The following is a 17,264-nucleotide window of genomic DNA, read 5'->3' as shown; positions in this document are numbered from 1 at the left end:
CCCCCCCCCCCCCCAGAAAATGTGAGTGCACAATAGACGTCAGCAGCCATGTATAAACCCTCCATGATTACCCCCTCATTTATCCCAGTGAGTGTCCTTTCTGTAGTGTTGTGGGAGCAGATCTCTACAGGTTACTTTGTTGATTACTAGCCGAGCAGTAAGCAGAATCTGCTAGGCAGTGCAGCCAGAAATTTGACCATGGGGTAAACACTGCACAGCAAAAAACAATGTTGCAATATAGTTGTTGAGTTTCTATTCCTCTGAACTTAAAATGCACCCTGCAGATTTATTGGGGCTAACTCTGATACCCATCTGTCCACAATTGGCTTTAACAGATAAGGACTACAAAACAATGCCCTTCGTACAAACATAGTATATCAACACAACCTAAATGTCTTATAATTGCAAGGTGTTGACTGTTCCGCTGCATAAACTATACTAGTGAGAGCAGGTAAAATAACCATGTTTACTAATTAGCTGATTATTTCACCTGTGCTCTAGTTCAGATATTCTCAAAATCCTGCCTGTTAGGGAGTTCTGAGGACAGGTTTGAAAACCAGTGGTTTATATTATGCAAGCAGGGACTTTTTATGTTATAGGTTTGGTGCCCCTTAATGTCATGCCAAAACAATACCCTATATTTACTTGTAAATAGTTTGGAGGTATAAATTGCACGACTCTTGTTCATTTCCTCTGTAAATGTGATCACATTTCTAAAATGTGTGTTTCTGTAACAATAGAGGTTTATTCTTGCAATACCAAAATGCTTTGGTACAAATTGTAGTGTTGATTTTGTTAGAGAAAATGGAGAACAGAATTGTAATGTATTTAGATACTGACAACTTAGCGCAATAATATAAAATATTATTAGTATATTATTAAAATGATTTGGTAGCCACACTGTTTAGAAGATGTAAATCTGTAGATTGCAACTACAAGAGTTTTTAAGGGTTTGAAGTGTGCAGAGCTACTGTATTTTACAATGTTTGTTTACTTGGTTAATAAAGGTTTGGGGAAAAAAAGTGTTATTTTATTGTGGTTTTTATAATAACTTATATGAATGGTATGTTGTACTATAAAATGTTCTCCCCTTTAAAACTTTAACAACCAATGTACCCTGTACTTCGCACGGTCGTTAAGGAGTTTACTAGCTCAGCTTTGCCGACGGCAGCATAGCTGCGCTACTACTGCATGGTTCACTTCCAGAGGCATGTAAATATAACGTGGCCTTGCCGATATCGGCAAGACCTGCACTATAAACAAGGCCAGATAAGAGGTCCTTTGTTAAAAGGGAATCAAACTGCTGGGTACAACTAAGGAAGATTGGTTGCTACTCTACCCTTCCAACAAACCAGGCCGGTGCCAAAGTGAAAAAAAAAAATGTGAGTGTCTTTAAAAAAAAAAAAAAAAAGTTTGCAAACGTTCCCATGATTTTTTACACTGTGTACACAATGTAGTACTTTGTTAGCACTGTGTTTTAAATTGTTCATACGATTTAACTATTTTGTGCGCACGCAACAATTATTAAGGCATGCACACAAAAAAAATATAGGTCCGGAAAATGCAGTTACATCATGCACACAAAATAGTTCTTCTGTATGCACAATCTAACTGTTTAAATATGTCTGCAGCTTTCTGGTATAATACACAGTAAACTTTGCCAACTGGTGGAAGTGGGTCTGGCACCAAGAAAAATTACCCGCCTACATGACAGATTACTTACCTGCCTCTGTGTCTTGTCAATTAGGTACCATGTGACCTCTGGATGGGGCGGGTACTTAACATAAGTAATTGGCTAGCGGTCACATGGTGCCTATGTAAACCGAAACTGCGACCATAATCAGTTATATTGTGCTCACGGTTTAATTATTTAGTGCCCACAATATAATTATCATGAAGAGTGATTATTTTGTGCGCACACCATAATGATTGTTGAATGCACACAAAATGGTTAAATTCTAAAAATAATATAATACACCATGCTCACGGTGTATAACATGGTGGGAACGTTAAAATTATTTTTTTAACTGTGACACCAGTGGGGCTCCTTACCAGCTTTTTTTTTTTTTTTTTTAATATAGCTGTTTTCTTTTTTAACCTATTACAGAAGCCATTTAGTAAACCACTGCATCTTTATACAGTATTGGTTGCTACCATTTCGGTACGCTTGTGTTGTTGCATCCTATGGGAGAAGCAGTGCACTTTCACAAATCTGTGACTTTGCTGGCTTTTTGACTGCTGTACCTTGCACTTTAAATTAGCTCACATGATAGAAAGCAAAAAAAAAATAGTTTCCATTTTTTTTACACAGTTTAAAAGTTACAAAAGAAATAAAAAAAAAAAAGAAAAGCTCTCAATGACTTCTGTTGAGCGGAGCTACCGAACAGCAGCAAGTCTTTGCTGGCGCTCAGAGCACATCCCGGTGACAGTAACAGCAAGCCGGACCACCAGCCCAGCATGGATTATTAGACCGGCCTGAGCACCACATCGACACAGGGGTAAAGTACTCTGGACGTCTGGCAGTCTGCTGAGGAAATAAGCAGCAGTACAGCTATTCATCACAGCCTGGGGCTTTGTTAGCTCATATACATACTTAAGGCTGGAAACCTCTAATATATCTAACATACACTGCTTCCCAGCCAAGCTATAAGTTCTACAATAAGGATTACCACACAGAGTTATTTCCAACTTTTATTTACGAGAATAAGCATGTGTGCTATTGAATTTATCAACTTTTTCATACATTCCGTGAAACCTGGGCCGCAGTGACACCTAGTGACATAAAGCTCTTTTTCTACTTCATATGTGACCTAAACTCTTCTCCAGTGAAGATTTTTTTTTCCCGTCTGATACACAGCTGCTAGAGATGCTCCAATTCACCCACTGTCATATGAAGGTGGACAAATACTTTAAGAAACTCTCTTCTGCACGGTCAAAACAAACAGATAAGAAACTGCGCCATGGGAGCAGATAATCTCTGATGTAGAGGACCGCCAAACTGAATCAGCCATCACAGTCTCTCGCCTGGTGAGACAAAATATTCAGATGCAGGAGAAGATAGACGATCTAGAAAACAGATCACGGCGCAAAAATCTATGGATTGCTAGACATGAACAAGGACACCTTACCTTTGGATCTCGAACGAGCCCATAGGATGGAACTGGAAAACACTAACAGGCCCTTAAACCCTAAACCGCAACAAGTCATCTTCAAACTACTTTACTATCAAGAAAAACTAGCGCTTCTCCGCGCTTATAGACTGAAAAAGGACTTATCATATGAAGGCAATAAGCTACTTATATTTCAGGACTTCTCAGGAGAGGTGGCGAAGAGGAGAAAGGACTTTGCCCCACTATGCAGCCAACTGTACACCCAAGGCAGACAGGTCTCACTTCTTTATCCAGCGAAGCTTAGGCTCCATACAGTCCACGGGCCCAAATTCTTTCTCTCCCCTCAGGCACTACAATCTTACCTGGACACTAAGCAAAAGAAAAAAGACGGATGACTATAACATATACCCTTAAGATGGCTATCTTGCTTGTGACCTCCCATGGCAGCGCTGTCATGCCATGCTGGCAGCTTGCTGTTACACGTAACGCTATATCTTTAGATATATTGCTATTTGTTATTTGCTTGTTTGTATATTTTTTTATTTTTTGTCTGTTATTTTACATTACTTCTCTTAATATTTTCAGAGAGCAATCATTTTGCCTGTGGCCACTCCTCCGCAAATTCTCCTAAGAACCCCTGGTGTTGACCTCAACTGTACGTTTAGCTACCTCCTCAACATACCCACCTAAATAGAACCTCTTGACTTCTCACAGACTGAGAAACAGACACTTATTTACATCGGACCATGACAACAACTTATAACCCCCCCATCCTTTTAATACACACTATACTATTTCACAAGCCTCTTTGACCCCCAAACACAATGGCACACACATATTGCGTACCCGCTACCCACTGGTTCATGACTATACCTGCTTATCCAAAGCACATCACACCCTGTCTCGGTTAGATTATTTTCTAGTCTCCCCCCATTTGACTGTTGAAATCCAGAAAATTGGGATTACTGCTGTGACTATATCAGATAACGCCCCCATTTGGTTACTGCTCCTACCCACTCCCCAAGACCACCCGAAAAAAAAGTTGGAGATACCCTACATACCTATCACATAACACCGATTTTCAGAAATACCTCCAATCCCAATGGACTGACTATATAACTAATAATGCACAGCATAGAGAAAATATGGATCTATTTTGGCATGCCTCCAAGGCGGTTATGAGGGACCAGGTCACTTCTTACGCAGCTCAATACAATAAGACACTACTTCATAACTCATCTCAATTTTTTAATAAGTTAACGGATGCCTACAACACCTATTTGCAATCCCCATCCAGGACTAATAGACAGAACTACTACAACATAAAACAAGAGAGGGATTCCTTTCTGCAACAGCATGATGCTCTCTTCCACGCGCATAGGCAAGGCCATTTCTATAGACACAGCACTAAAACAGGAAAGCTTTTAGCCAGGGTAGGTAAAAAAATCACACCAAAATCTATAATCACCGCGATCCAATCCCCCTCCGGTCTACAGTTTGACACTGCAACTATCCTGTCCGAATCCCTTTATAAAAGCCAGCCGACAGCTAGAGATCAACAACGCTTCTGGGGAAACAGTCCCCAAGTTAAATGATGACCACCGTCATTTTTTGAATACCCCAATTCTACTACTGGAAGTATCTAGAGCGATTTAATTCTCTAAGTCAGGCAAGGCGGCAGGGCCAGACAAGATATCTATCGAGTACTATAAATCCCTTAAACCAGAAATTTCCCCAATGTTGGCCAACTTATTCACTGACTACCTGAGAGGATCTGCTACTCCCAGCAATTCCTTTACTGTGGCCCACATATGTGTTATCCCCAAACCTGACCGAGATCTGACCCTACCCTCCTCCTATAGGCCCATCTCACTATTGAATAGCGACTACAAACTGTATACCAAGATTCTAGCAGACCGCTAAGCCACATTAATGGGACAAATTATCGGAGAAGATCAAATGGTCTTCATAAAATCTCGTACTTCTGTTAGAAATATCCAAAGGATGTTAGCTGTAATATCCCATTTTTGGCAAAACAGACAGGGTACCCCACCATAGCCCCTCTCGGACACCTGTCTGTTAGCGGTAGACACAGATAAGGCATTCAACAGGATTAAATGGGAGCACTTACACACCTCTAGAGCATTTAGGAATCACGGGTAATTTCCACCAATCCGCCATCTATACAACCAACAGCATCCCTAATCAATGGGAGGATCTTCCCCACATTTGTACTAGAGAGGGGAACTAGACAGGGCTGCCCCCTCTCCCCCCTGCTGCTGGACGTGGCCATAGAACCCCTGGCCTGTTATGTTAGGCAAAATTCTCCTGGTCTCAAGATAGGAGATCATAGACTGCACCTTTACCTATATGCAGACGATCTCCTTCTTTATTTACCCGACCCAGACACAGAAATCCCCCGCCTTCTGAATATCTTTCTTGAATTTGGATCCTTCTCAGAATACAAGATAAATGTGGATAAAACAGAGGTGACCTGGCTCCGCAACACCCAGGGCTTTAACATAGATCAATTCTGCTTTAAGGTCACAGATGGCTCTTCAAAATATCTAGGCATCACCCTACATACAAATCCAAACCTCATATATCATCTAAATTTTCCCCAGAACATAAAAGCAATTACAAACTTACTTAAAAACTGGAACAGCCTTCCTATCTCCCTTACTGGGAGGATAGGTCTAGTGAAAATGATAGCCCTTCCCAAGATCTTGTGCCCCCTTCAAATGTTACCCCTTCTGCTTACTCCCCGTGACATACATACACTTTCATCTAGTATAACTCACTTCGTATGGAAGGGAAAAAAAGAGAATCCGTGCTCTTAAACTGACGCTACCCACAGACAAGAGGGGATTTATATTACCCAATATAGCGTGGTACAATTGGTCCACATTAGCTAAATTGGTCGTAGACTGGCTTGCGGGCACCAATTTCTTTGGTGATTTACATCTAGAAAACCAACTTTTGCCGCATTATCACCCTGCATTTCTTCCGCACAGCACGCTTACATCTCTACCGCCACTTATTAGTCAAAACATACTGTTCAGAGACCCTCTGAGAGCCTGGGCCAGGTTGTGCAGATTATGGGGTACTTCACAACATTCAAGCATATACTTGCCCCTTACGGGCAACCCAGATTTCCTATCCAGGACTTTCTACCCAAGTATTTCACCGATGGAAAACCAAAGGCATTCTTAACATCTCGCACCTACTGAATTGCAGCACCCATCAATTATTCTCTTTTCAAGAGCTAAGAGATAGATATGACTTACCCGCTAGGAATATTTTTGCTTATTTTCAGAGCAAACACTATGTCCGAGCACTCATAGCACAGGGACTAAACTGTTGGTCTAGCACGAATATGATTTCATTATGTATACTAGCCCGTCAGGGGACACATTCTATTACTCCTATATATTCACTCATTATGGCACACTTCGAACCTACTGTTATGACCCAAATGGAGGACAAATGGAAAAACTTTCTCAGAACTGACAATGCCGTTGACAACCTACAAGAGAGCTTTTCTAGGGTTAGTAAAGTGAAACTTTCTGCAAGCCTGAGAGAGTCTCACATTAAACGAATGCATTTAGCATATATCACTCCAAAACTACGTAGCAAGTGGGTTCCCAACACTCGAGACATCTGTAATAAATGTCAACTCCCCTCACCTAACATACACCTAATATGGTATTGCCCCAAATTACAGAGATACTGGGGGAGAATATCCTTCTGGCTCTCCAGGATCTGTAGACACCACATAACATTAACGCTAAACCAAATTCTATTTTTAGAACAGGAATGCACGCAAAAGAAACTTAACCTTTTCATACATATGGTAATTTTACTGGCTAGACAACTAATATTCAGATTTTGGATACATAAAAAACCATCACCATTCTCCCTTGTCCGGACTACTGTACACTCACAATTATTGACAGAACAGGCCGATGTAAAATGGGATGTAGACGGAAGAATACCCAGATTCTTAACTAAATGGGAACCTTATCTACTAAGCTTGCCCGTTAATGTAAGAAACACGATCCTAGCTCCCTTCCGCAATAGTACATTCCTCATGTCGGAGAACTTGAGACTGGAGGCAAATGGTGTGTAGATTCCGTTTAATAAGACACCAAGGAGAGCGAGCAGTGGCTCGCACACTGCTCATCAAACTATACAAATTGTGAATGCTCTCGAGGGTTAAGACGTGTTCTCTGTTATTTAACTATTTTTTGTTTGTTTTATTTAAATGTTTTTGAGGTATGAGATGGCATCAGATGGCACATAAGATATATTTTCACTACTGTCTAGCCATGCAAATGTAACCGCTATAGAAGCTTCCTCATTGCTGTACTCACTTGGATCGAGGCTATTTTACATTTATGGAATTCATGCTCGCTGTCTGATTGTCATTGCAATATCTCTGTTCTCCCTTTTGTTCAAATTTTATTTTAGGATATTTTGTTTGACTGTTTATTTATAAATGTACAAAATTGCATCAGGCGGCACATGAGACTATTCCATACTACTTCCTAACCACACATACGTAACTGTTATGTAAGCTTGAATTTATGTAATCACTTTGCTTGTGGCAAAATAGCGTCTTCTTGGAATTCATATTAACTGCCTGTATAATACCTAATAACAGAATTAAAAAAAATAAAAAAATGCTCTCATGAATAATATAGATAAATGCAGCCACAGCCAAAAAGGACCACTCAATGCAGTAGCATTAAATAATTAACACATGCAATAGCACTTACTTTAAATTTCAAATTAGCAGTAGATTTTTTTTCTTGCAAATTTATTTTTTCTCCCATTTTAATTCCCCCTGTATCATGTGACAGACATGAGCCAATCACAGACTAGTATACGTATAAATAAAAAGAGAGAAGCGCTCAACCTGGGAACGAACAATAGTATAATAGCTTGTTCTATGGCTAGTTACCACCCAAGAAGCAGCCTCTTTTTGCTCAACATGTGCCTTTTACAGAGAAGAACTTTTCGGAAGCATATCAGTCTGATCCTGACTTCACAGTAAAGTCTAGCCCCGAAATACCAGGCAATCCCTCTCTGAACGAGAGAAACAGCAAAACCCCAGATTTTGCATAAATAAAAAGAGAGAAGCGCTCAACTTGGGAACGAACAATAGCATAATAGCTTGTTCTGTACAGGAATCCCAACGTGGACCCGTTGCTCAGTGTGCCTAGAGGGATATGGCTGCACCTCACTGACAAGGCCCACACTAGGCCAAAACGTACTTCTGGGGTTTTGCCATTTCCCTTGTTCAGAGAGGGATTGCCTGGTATTTCGGGGCTGGACTGTACTGTTAAGTCAGGATCAGACTGATATGCTTCAGGAAAGTTCTTCTCTGTGAAAGGCACATGTTGAGCAAAAAGTGGCTGCTTCTAGGGTGGTAACTAGCCATAGAACAAGCTATTATACTATTGTTTGTTCCCAGGTTGAGCGCTTCTCTCTTTTTAGTATATGTATACCCTGTGAGCTTTCCCCAGAAAGTGTGAATATAAAAAGACTGTGCAAAATTTCATAATGGAAGTAAATTGGAAAGTGTCTTAAATCAGCATGCTCTGTCTGAATCATAAAAGTTTATTTTGACTTGTGTCCCTTTAACTGGAGTGCATGATATGGCTCATCAAGTAAGACAATATTACTGATCAATGAATGTGCAACACTTCTGTCCCAGGGTGCAACAATACTTAAATTTCAAGATGGCGGCACGCAGTGTGAAGACACAGAGCTTCACTAACCAGCACTTTTAAAGGGTTAATGTAAGAGAATAGCTTTGAAAATATCAGCAAACATGGGAACAAACAATAACATGATGAATAGTTACCATGCTACTGTAATTGTACCCAGCAGTTTAATGTCCCTTTAATGTTTTCCCATTTATCCATTTACCAGATGCAGCGTATTAACCCTTTTGCTACGGGGAATTTCAGAGAAAAACTTGTCAGAAGTACCAGGGAATTTTTAGCATTTTTGCTATCACTCTGATTAAAGGCAAGGTAAAGTTGGGTACGTTTTAAAACATGTTTACTTTTCTATTTACCACTGCAATGCAGTCGCTAAGTTGGTTTACACAATAGATTTAGTATGTTCATGAAAAATAATAAAATATATGCATACCGTTTATTGTAAAACTCCTCCCCGCTTCTACTTCCTATTTTCTCGCTCTCATCGTAGACACCCAACCCACCCGCTCTCTACGTCAGCATTTTGCGCGTTCAAGGACAACAATTTTTATGCGCATGCGCAATTTTCGTACAATACTTTTTATTCATTATATGAGACAGACTCATTTTCATTATTCCCCGCGATTACGTAATACAATACCGGCATTATTCTTTAAATTTTATTAAAAAATATTGTAATAGTAAGTATCTTTATTCTTATAGTTAACGAAATATCAATTTCGAATATTCATATTTTAGCATAATCAAATAATGACTATTCGATTTACTTCGTCTGTTATTGCTATCCAAAAGAGTGTATCAGTATTACGATCAAAACTGACATATATATTTAATAATCTGTCTAATTAGACTGACAGTTTAAAGGAGCATGCGCAAGTCGTGAATGAGCGCGTTCAACAGTGTAGACGTTTCAGGTTGGACGCATGCGCAGTGCGGTCCGATGACATCTGATATGCTGTGTTCACCACCACATGGAGAAAGCGGTGATTGGAGGCCACAGTGTTAGAGAAGTGTCAATCACTTCTATAGAAAAGTCGGGCGGACGAGGAATCGTTGCAGGACAACGATTTAAAAATAAGATTTGAGGGTAAAAATAATAATAATATAAAATTGATGAATTAAAGTTATGCTAATTTTGTCTGTTATTGTTAAATTTGTTAACAAGTGCACACAAGTTTACCTTGCCTTTAAACAGAAAAAGAATATATGTTTTAAGTATTGTTTATAAGTATTACATAGGCAACACAGCTGTCAAAGTTTTAGAAAAATTGTCTTTACAGTAGAGCCATCAACATCAAGTACAAAAGAAATGAAAATATTGGCTACATCCTCTGGTGTTTCTATAGTTCTGTCCACTACGCTCCACTTTAAAACAGCCCATGTAAACTGCATACCAAATGCAAAAAAACAATTAAACATTACATTATGTAATCTTATTTGTAGGAAATTCACAGTTGTCAATAAAACAAATAAGATATTATCAATAATACACACAAGTCAGGTGCTTAGACTGTATCGTAAGCAGAAAAACAAATAGAAATTGACACTCATTTATAGCATTACCAAATTGTCGCATAGCATATCAATAGTAAAAACTGAGGAAAAGGTTTGTCATCCTGGGCATATAGTACAGCATTAAAACTATGTCAGTCTTTCTGAATGAGTGAATATTAGAATGTCTGTTAACCCTTTGGCTGCTAAGCCATTTCCCCTCTGGGTGCTAAGCTGGTTTTAAAAAAGTTTAAATATATTTTTTTAAACTTTTTTTTACAGATCCCTAAGACTTATAATACTGTTGGAAAGGTTATGCGATTACCTTTCCAACGGTGGGTCTTGGGGGTCTGCTTAGATGCCTAAGATACAGGCTTCTAAGCAGCATGCCACATCTCCCTCTACTTGTCATTGTTAATTTTAAATAAAGTTGCGCGTGATGTCACCGCGCAAAACATCAAGCCCTAGCAATGCCTGTCACTATACAGGCCAGATCGCCTAGGTGGGAGTAGATGGGAGCCCCCAGATTGCCCTCAAGGTGGGTGAGTGCTAGCGACGGCTCTGAGCCGTCGTCAGCACCTGACTGGGGCAATTTGCGACGGCTCAGAGCCGTCGTTAACACTCAAGGGGTTAAAAAGCTCAATAAAAGACTATTACCAGAAAGTAGTCTAAAAAAAAGGAATGGAAAAAAAGAAATCTGGATACCTACCCTTGGTCACATATCATTCTTTATTTATCCAAAGGACTAAGGTATATCACATATAGGGCCAGATTACGAGTGGAGCGCTAATTAGCTCACCCGCTCAAGCGTTAATTGGGCTGGAAGTAGGCTTTTTGTGCTTGTCAGGTTGCACTCATGAGTTGAAAGTAAACTGTTTCTGCTTGTGCGCTAAAACGATGAGTGCAAAAAGCCGAACTTAGAATATCGCATGCACGTTCACGTATTTCCCCATAGAAGTCAATGGAGAAAAAATATATACTGTATATATATATTTCTACATATATCTGATGGTATTTTGGTACAATAAATATTTATACCTATATATAAACATGATTATATATAGGGATAGATATATATAGGAATATATATTTCTAAATACATAAAACATATTCTGCTATGTGCAGAACATTGGAATGTGAAATATTTACAGTAAATACACAGTATAACACTTTATTAAATAAGAATATTGCATAAATATGCTTTAACGTTTTCATCTACTTAACTGCAAACAGCTCAAATGCACTTATACATAGGTCTACATATGTATAAATTAGAATTTATATGGATATACTGTATGTCTGTAAATACATATATACCCATATAAATACATAAAAACATATGTACATACATATCCATCTTTAGATATGTATATGTATGTATCTCAATGGTAAAAGCTCTTTGTCTGCCTTTTTTCTTCTTCTGACACCTGAGATCTCATATCTTTGAGCCCTTTATAACTTTTCTGTGCAATATTTTTTTTTAATATTTTTTATTAGATAGTGTTATTATGAGTATAACTATACTCTGTAGTGTATTTTTGATGTGTTTTTTGCAACATTTAACCAGAACTCTGAAGTTGCGGTAATCATTCTCACAATAATACGAGCTTTAAGCCAGACAAGCTCAAACCCCGCTATAAATCCCTTATCGTTTGCGCTCCACTTGTAATCTGGCCCATAGTGTTTTCCCTAGGGCCTATTTAAAGGGGCAGTTTACTCCAGAATTGTTATTGTTTAAAAAGATAGATAATCCTTTTATTAACCATTCCCCAAGTTTGCCTAACCAACACTGTGATATTAATACACTTATTACCTCTGTGATTAACTTATTTCTAAGCTTCTGCAGACTGCCCCCTTATTTCAGTTCTTTGAACAGACTTGCATTTTAGCCAATCAGTGCCCTAACTCCACGGGCGTGAGCATAATGTTATCTATTCAGTACACATGAACTAACGTCCTCTAGCTGTGAAAAACTGTCAAGTGCAAGAGGCAGCCTTCAAGGGTTTAAAATTACCATATGAGCCTACCTTGGTTTAGCTTTCAACTAAAAATAACAAAAGAACAAAGAAAATGTGATGATACAAGTGAATTGGAAAGTAGTTTAAAATTGCATTCTCTAAATAAATCATGAAAGTTTAATTTTGACTAGACTGTCCCTTTAATGGGCACACCACCCAGCTAAAATGTAAGCCATTATTAAACTAAAATTAGATATTGAAGTTTTTTAATGTTTGTTGCACAAACTATAATTTAACACTGCCCCCACCCGGTACTTAATAATGTTACCCGGCTGGCAAATTTTTCTGTGGAGAACTTTGCACATACCCAAGATAAACAGGATTACTTTAGAGACTATCCTGGGGTCATTTGATGATCAGCAAACTACTTTAGAAGTAATTTGCACATCATCAGCCATCGCCAGACTCATCAGCTAAGGTAAATAATGCTGGGTGATGACTTTAGAATAATTAGTAGATTGCCATACTGATTACTTCACAGGCATGAACAGCCAGTGAATGACTCTAGAGTCATCTCATTTAAATATTGCGGCCTGTGGGCATACTTCATGATGGCTTCTGATGACTATTCTGGAGTCATCGATTGCTTCAGAATGACTCCAGGAAGATCATCCTTTGTGACTAGGGTATACCCAATAATCGAGCTTCCCAGCCTCCCTCTCGCCATAAAATTATCTGGGGGCAGGAAAAATCCAAGCTGGGGCCTTGGATTTAACTCTTCTCCAGATATCCTAAACTAAACAGTGAAGAATGATTTTGCTGTGGGTAAAAAAAACTCTCCCATAGATTCAAGGAAATCCATTATACTTGACACCTCCATCCACCCTGGCCTGTGAGGTATCCTTTGGTTCCTGGGAAGAGCTAACTTTGGTGCAATAAAGCGATACACGCAGAATAGCCGATGTGAGAGTGGTAAATTATCTAGTGAGAGATTAAACAAACCACCTTGGGTTTTATTGGCAATGTGGATCCCAACCTTAGTATACTTAGTAAAGAAAATTGACCAGAATTTAGTAATCTATGGACAGTCCCACCAGATGTAAAAAGAAGTACTAGCAGGGGGGGGGGGGGGTAAATTTAGTCCCAAAATTTTGTATAGAAACAGAGGTGTAAAATGCCATTGAGAAAGAAAATTTTAAGAGAAAGCTCATATAATGTAACACAGTGGGCAAGAATTATCAATTTGCGAGCGACAGGATTCACGTGAACCTGTCCGCATCATCAGAAATTGTAGGGAGAATGTGTTCCCATATTTATCATTGCACGAGGGAACACTCTTGCAATACCGCCTCTCTACCCTCAGACGACCAATTGCATGCAAGTAGGGCATGTCAATCCCCCTGGTCCAATGAATCCAGGGTGATTTTCATCCACCAACTCCAGTTGGGTTTAAACTGCTGCTTCTTAAATATCAGTTGTGGGCTCAAATGGAGGAACCTGCAACCAATCGTAGCATTTGCCTCATAATAAATCTTGCCCAATGTAAGGCTGTTCTCGTATTTGTTACTGCTTGAGACCAGTTTAACAAAATTTAGAGATTTCTCCCATGAGAGAATATATGCTGTTTTAATAAATGTAGGAGGGTGTGAAATATCCCTATCTGTGGATGAGTGTCTAAGGTTAAGTATATTTAAATTAATTTATCAGACACTTACAGCTATGGATTGGGCACTTTTTATAAAGTTATTCCTATGTATTACAATATTTAAGAGCCCTGGTACAGGCCCATGACTACAAAAAGCTTCTAAGTCTGAAATATTGGGGGGGGGGGGGGTTAAAAAGAGATTAAAATAGAGATTCAATTATGTTGAATCATGTTTCCTTCATGATTCAGATAGAGAATACAATTTTAAACAAATTTCCACTTTACTTCTATTATCTAATTTGCTTAATTCTCTTGGAATCCTTTGTTAAAGAAGCAGAAAAGCACTACTGGGAGCTAGCTGAACACATTGGGTGAGCTAATAGCATGAGACATATATGTGCAGCAACCAATAAGCAGCTCCTGAGCCTACCTAGGTATCCTTTTCAACAAAGGATGGTAATAGAACAAAACAAATTTGATAATAGAAGTATACCCGCCCTTCTATTCTCCTCCAAGCTGAGCCTGCCAAGTGCTCCCGTGTATTAGCCAGCCGTTCCAGACTTATAGGGATAGACAGGTCAAAAATTAAATTGTTTTCATTTTAAATAGTTGCATTTTTGTAATATACTTCCATGAGCAAAAATGCTTTTAGTAAGGGCCCGTGCACCAGTATTCAAACACCACACCTTCTCAGAGGGTCAGCAGTAGCTTGTATGACACAAATTATAGCTTCAGAATCAAAGCACACCACAAACTATGAGCATGCATAGTTTTTGAATACTGGTGCACAGTATAACAAACTCTAAGATTTACCATCACTTAAAATCAAGTGGACTTTAAGTGATTAACCATGTAAAAAATGGTGCTAAACTCACCCTTTCTGTGACGTTGAACAGTGCTAAACTAATCGGCTCCAGCCGCCCAGGGTGAATCGATCTCCTTCAATGAGGTGACTTTGCACCTCTGAACCAATAGCTGTGCGTGTAAACTGACAGGTTTCTGTATGCATGCACGGCTATTTTTCAGAGTTGCGAGTGGCACCTCATTGGTAGATCGATGTGCCATGGGCCGCCGGAGCCGCTGAGTTTTGAGCTGTGGAATGGTTCCCGAAAGGTTCAGTTTAGCACCCTTTTTTAAAATCTTTGCTTACTTAAAGTTCCCTGCATTTTTAGTAATGGTAAATCCTAGTGTTTGTTAAATGCTTGGATTTACCATCACTTTAAAGTGAATGTAAATTTTGATGATCCAGTGCCTGGTATTTAATAATCCTATTAAAAACAGGGGCACTTCATTCATCAAACTTTACATTTCACTGGTTTTGTTAAAATACTTGCCTTTTCTTCGTGAAAGCCGCTCCAGCGCTTCCCCAGCCCGTCGCAAGCCTCTTCCTACGTCAGAAATGATGATCCCGGTCTTCCTCCAATCACGGCGTTGCTTTAGGCAATGATTCCCCCAGGGGGGGGAAGCCGTGATTGGAGGATGCCGGAATCGTCATTGCTGACGTATGAAGAGGCTTGCGACGGGCGGTGGAAGCGATGGAGCGGATTTCAAGAAGAAAAGGTAAGAATTTTAAAACCAGTGAAATGTAACGTTTGATGAATGAAAGTGCCCCTGTTTTTAATAAGATTTTAAAAACCGGGCACTCATTCCACAAATTTTACATTCACTTTAAATTATATGTGCATATGCTGTAGAAACACAGTAATAACTTTTATTAGAAGTATTTTTTGCTAATGGAAGTATATTGCAAAAATGCTTCTATTTCAAACTAGAATGCACCTATGCACATTTCATTTTGACCTTTCTATTCCCTTATTCTCTGTCACAGAGTCTCACTTAAAATAGAAAAGGCTGCTAATTAAACCGAAAACAAGCTACAGAGAAATGCACGCAGTTGCTGGACCTCTGGGAACAGCACGCAGGCAAATGTTAGGTGATGAGGAGATAAAATTAAGTGTGTCACTGAGGATTCTTCAAGTACAGAGAGCAAGGTGGAATGTGCTGTACCTATAGGTTATTGGATAATAAATTAAAGTCCTGAGAAAGAACTGTAGGTTTAGGAACGACAAGGAAGTTGGTTTCTTATTCGTGAAATTCTGTTTCTTATTCATGGAAGTTGGTTTCTTATTCATTTTGACTTTAAAATAAAAATATAGGTTTTATTTAAATAATAATATGATTCATATAACGTAGTTACACAGAGGTGGAATCCCTTTATACAACAATTGAATATACAAGCTTGAAAAAAGGGCATACGTTGGCACCAATACAAATATTACTATTTTGAATAAGTAACAGATATTTTCAAAGGGTTAAAAACTATTGGGCCACTGATTTCACTATGAATATATACAGGGTACATCCCTCTCCATGCCATGCAATTGTTTTTAGCCTGGCTCAATGGTGTTTTTGGCACATAAATTGATGACAACCCTGGCATAGGTGACATAATTCTCATTCTTGAATAAGTAACAGATATTTTCAAAGGGTTAATAACCATTGGGCCACTGATTTCACTATAAATATATACAGGTTAGATCTTCCTCCATGACATGCAATTGTTTTTAGCCTGGCCCAATGGTGTTTTGGGCACAGAAATTGATGCCAACACTGGCATAGGTGCTCTAATTCTCATTCTTGAATAAGTAACAGATATTTTCAAAGGGTTAATAACCATTAGGCCACTGATTTCACTATGAATATATACAGGGTAGATCCCCCTCCATGCCATGCAATTGTTTTTAGCCTGGCTCAATGGTGTTGTTGGCACATAAATTGATGACAACCCTGGCATAGGTGACATAATTCTCATTTTTGAATAAGTAACAGATATTTTCAAAGGGTTAATAACCATTGGGCCACTGATTTCACTATAAATATATACAGGTTAGATCTTCCTCCATGACATGCAATTGTTTTTAGCCTGGCCCAATGGTGTTTTGGGCACAGAAATTGATGCCAACACTGGCATAGGTGCTCTAATTCTCATTCTTGAATAAGTAACAGATATTTTCAAAGGGTTAATAACCATTGGGCCACTGATTTCGCTATGAATATATACAGGGTAGATCCCCCTCCATGCCATGCAATTGTTTTTAGCCTGGCTCAATGGTGTTTTTGGCACAGAAATTGATGCCAACCCTGACATAGGTGACATAATTCTTATTTTTGAATAAGTAACAGATATTTTCAAAGGGTTAATAACCATTGGGCCACTGATTTCGCTATGAATATATACAGGGTAGATCCCCCTCCATGCCATGCAATTGTTTTTAGCCTGGCCCAATGGTGTTTTTGGCACAGAAATTGATGCCAACCCTGGCATAGGTGA

This window comes from Bombina bombina, chromosome 2 (genome assembly GCF_027579735.1).
Source record: "Bombina bombina isolate aBomBom1 chromosome 2, aBomBom1.pri, whole genome shotgun sequence".
NCBI lineage: Eukaryota > Metazoa > Chordata > Amphibia > Anura > Bombinatoridae > Bombina > Bombina bombina.
This window is presented reverse-complemented; position numbering follows the sequence as displayed.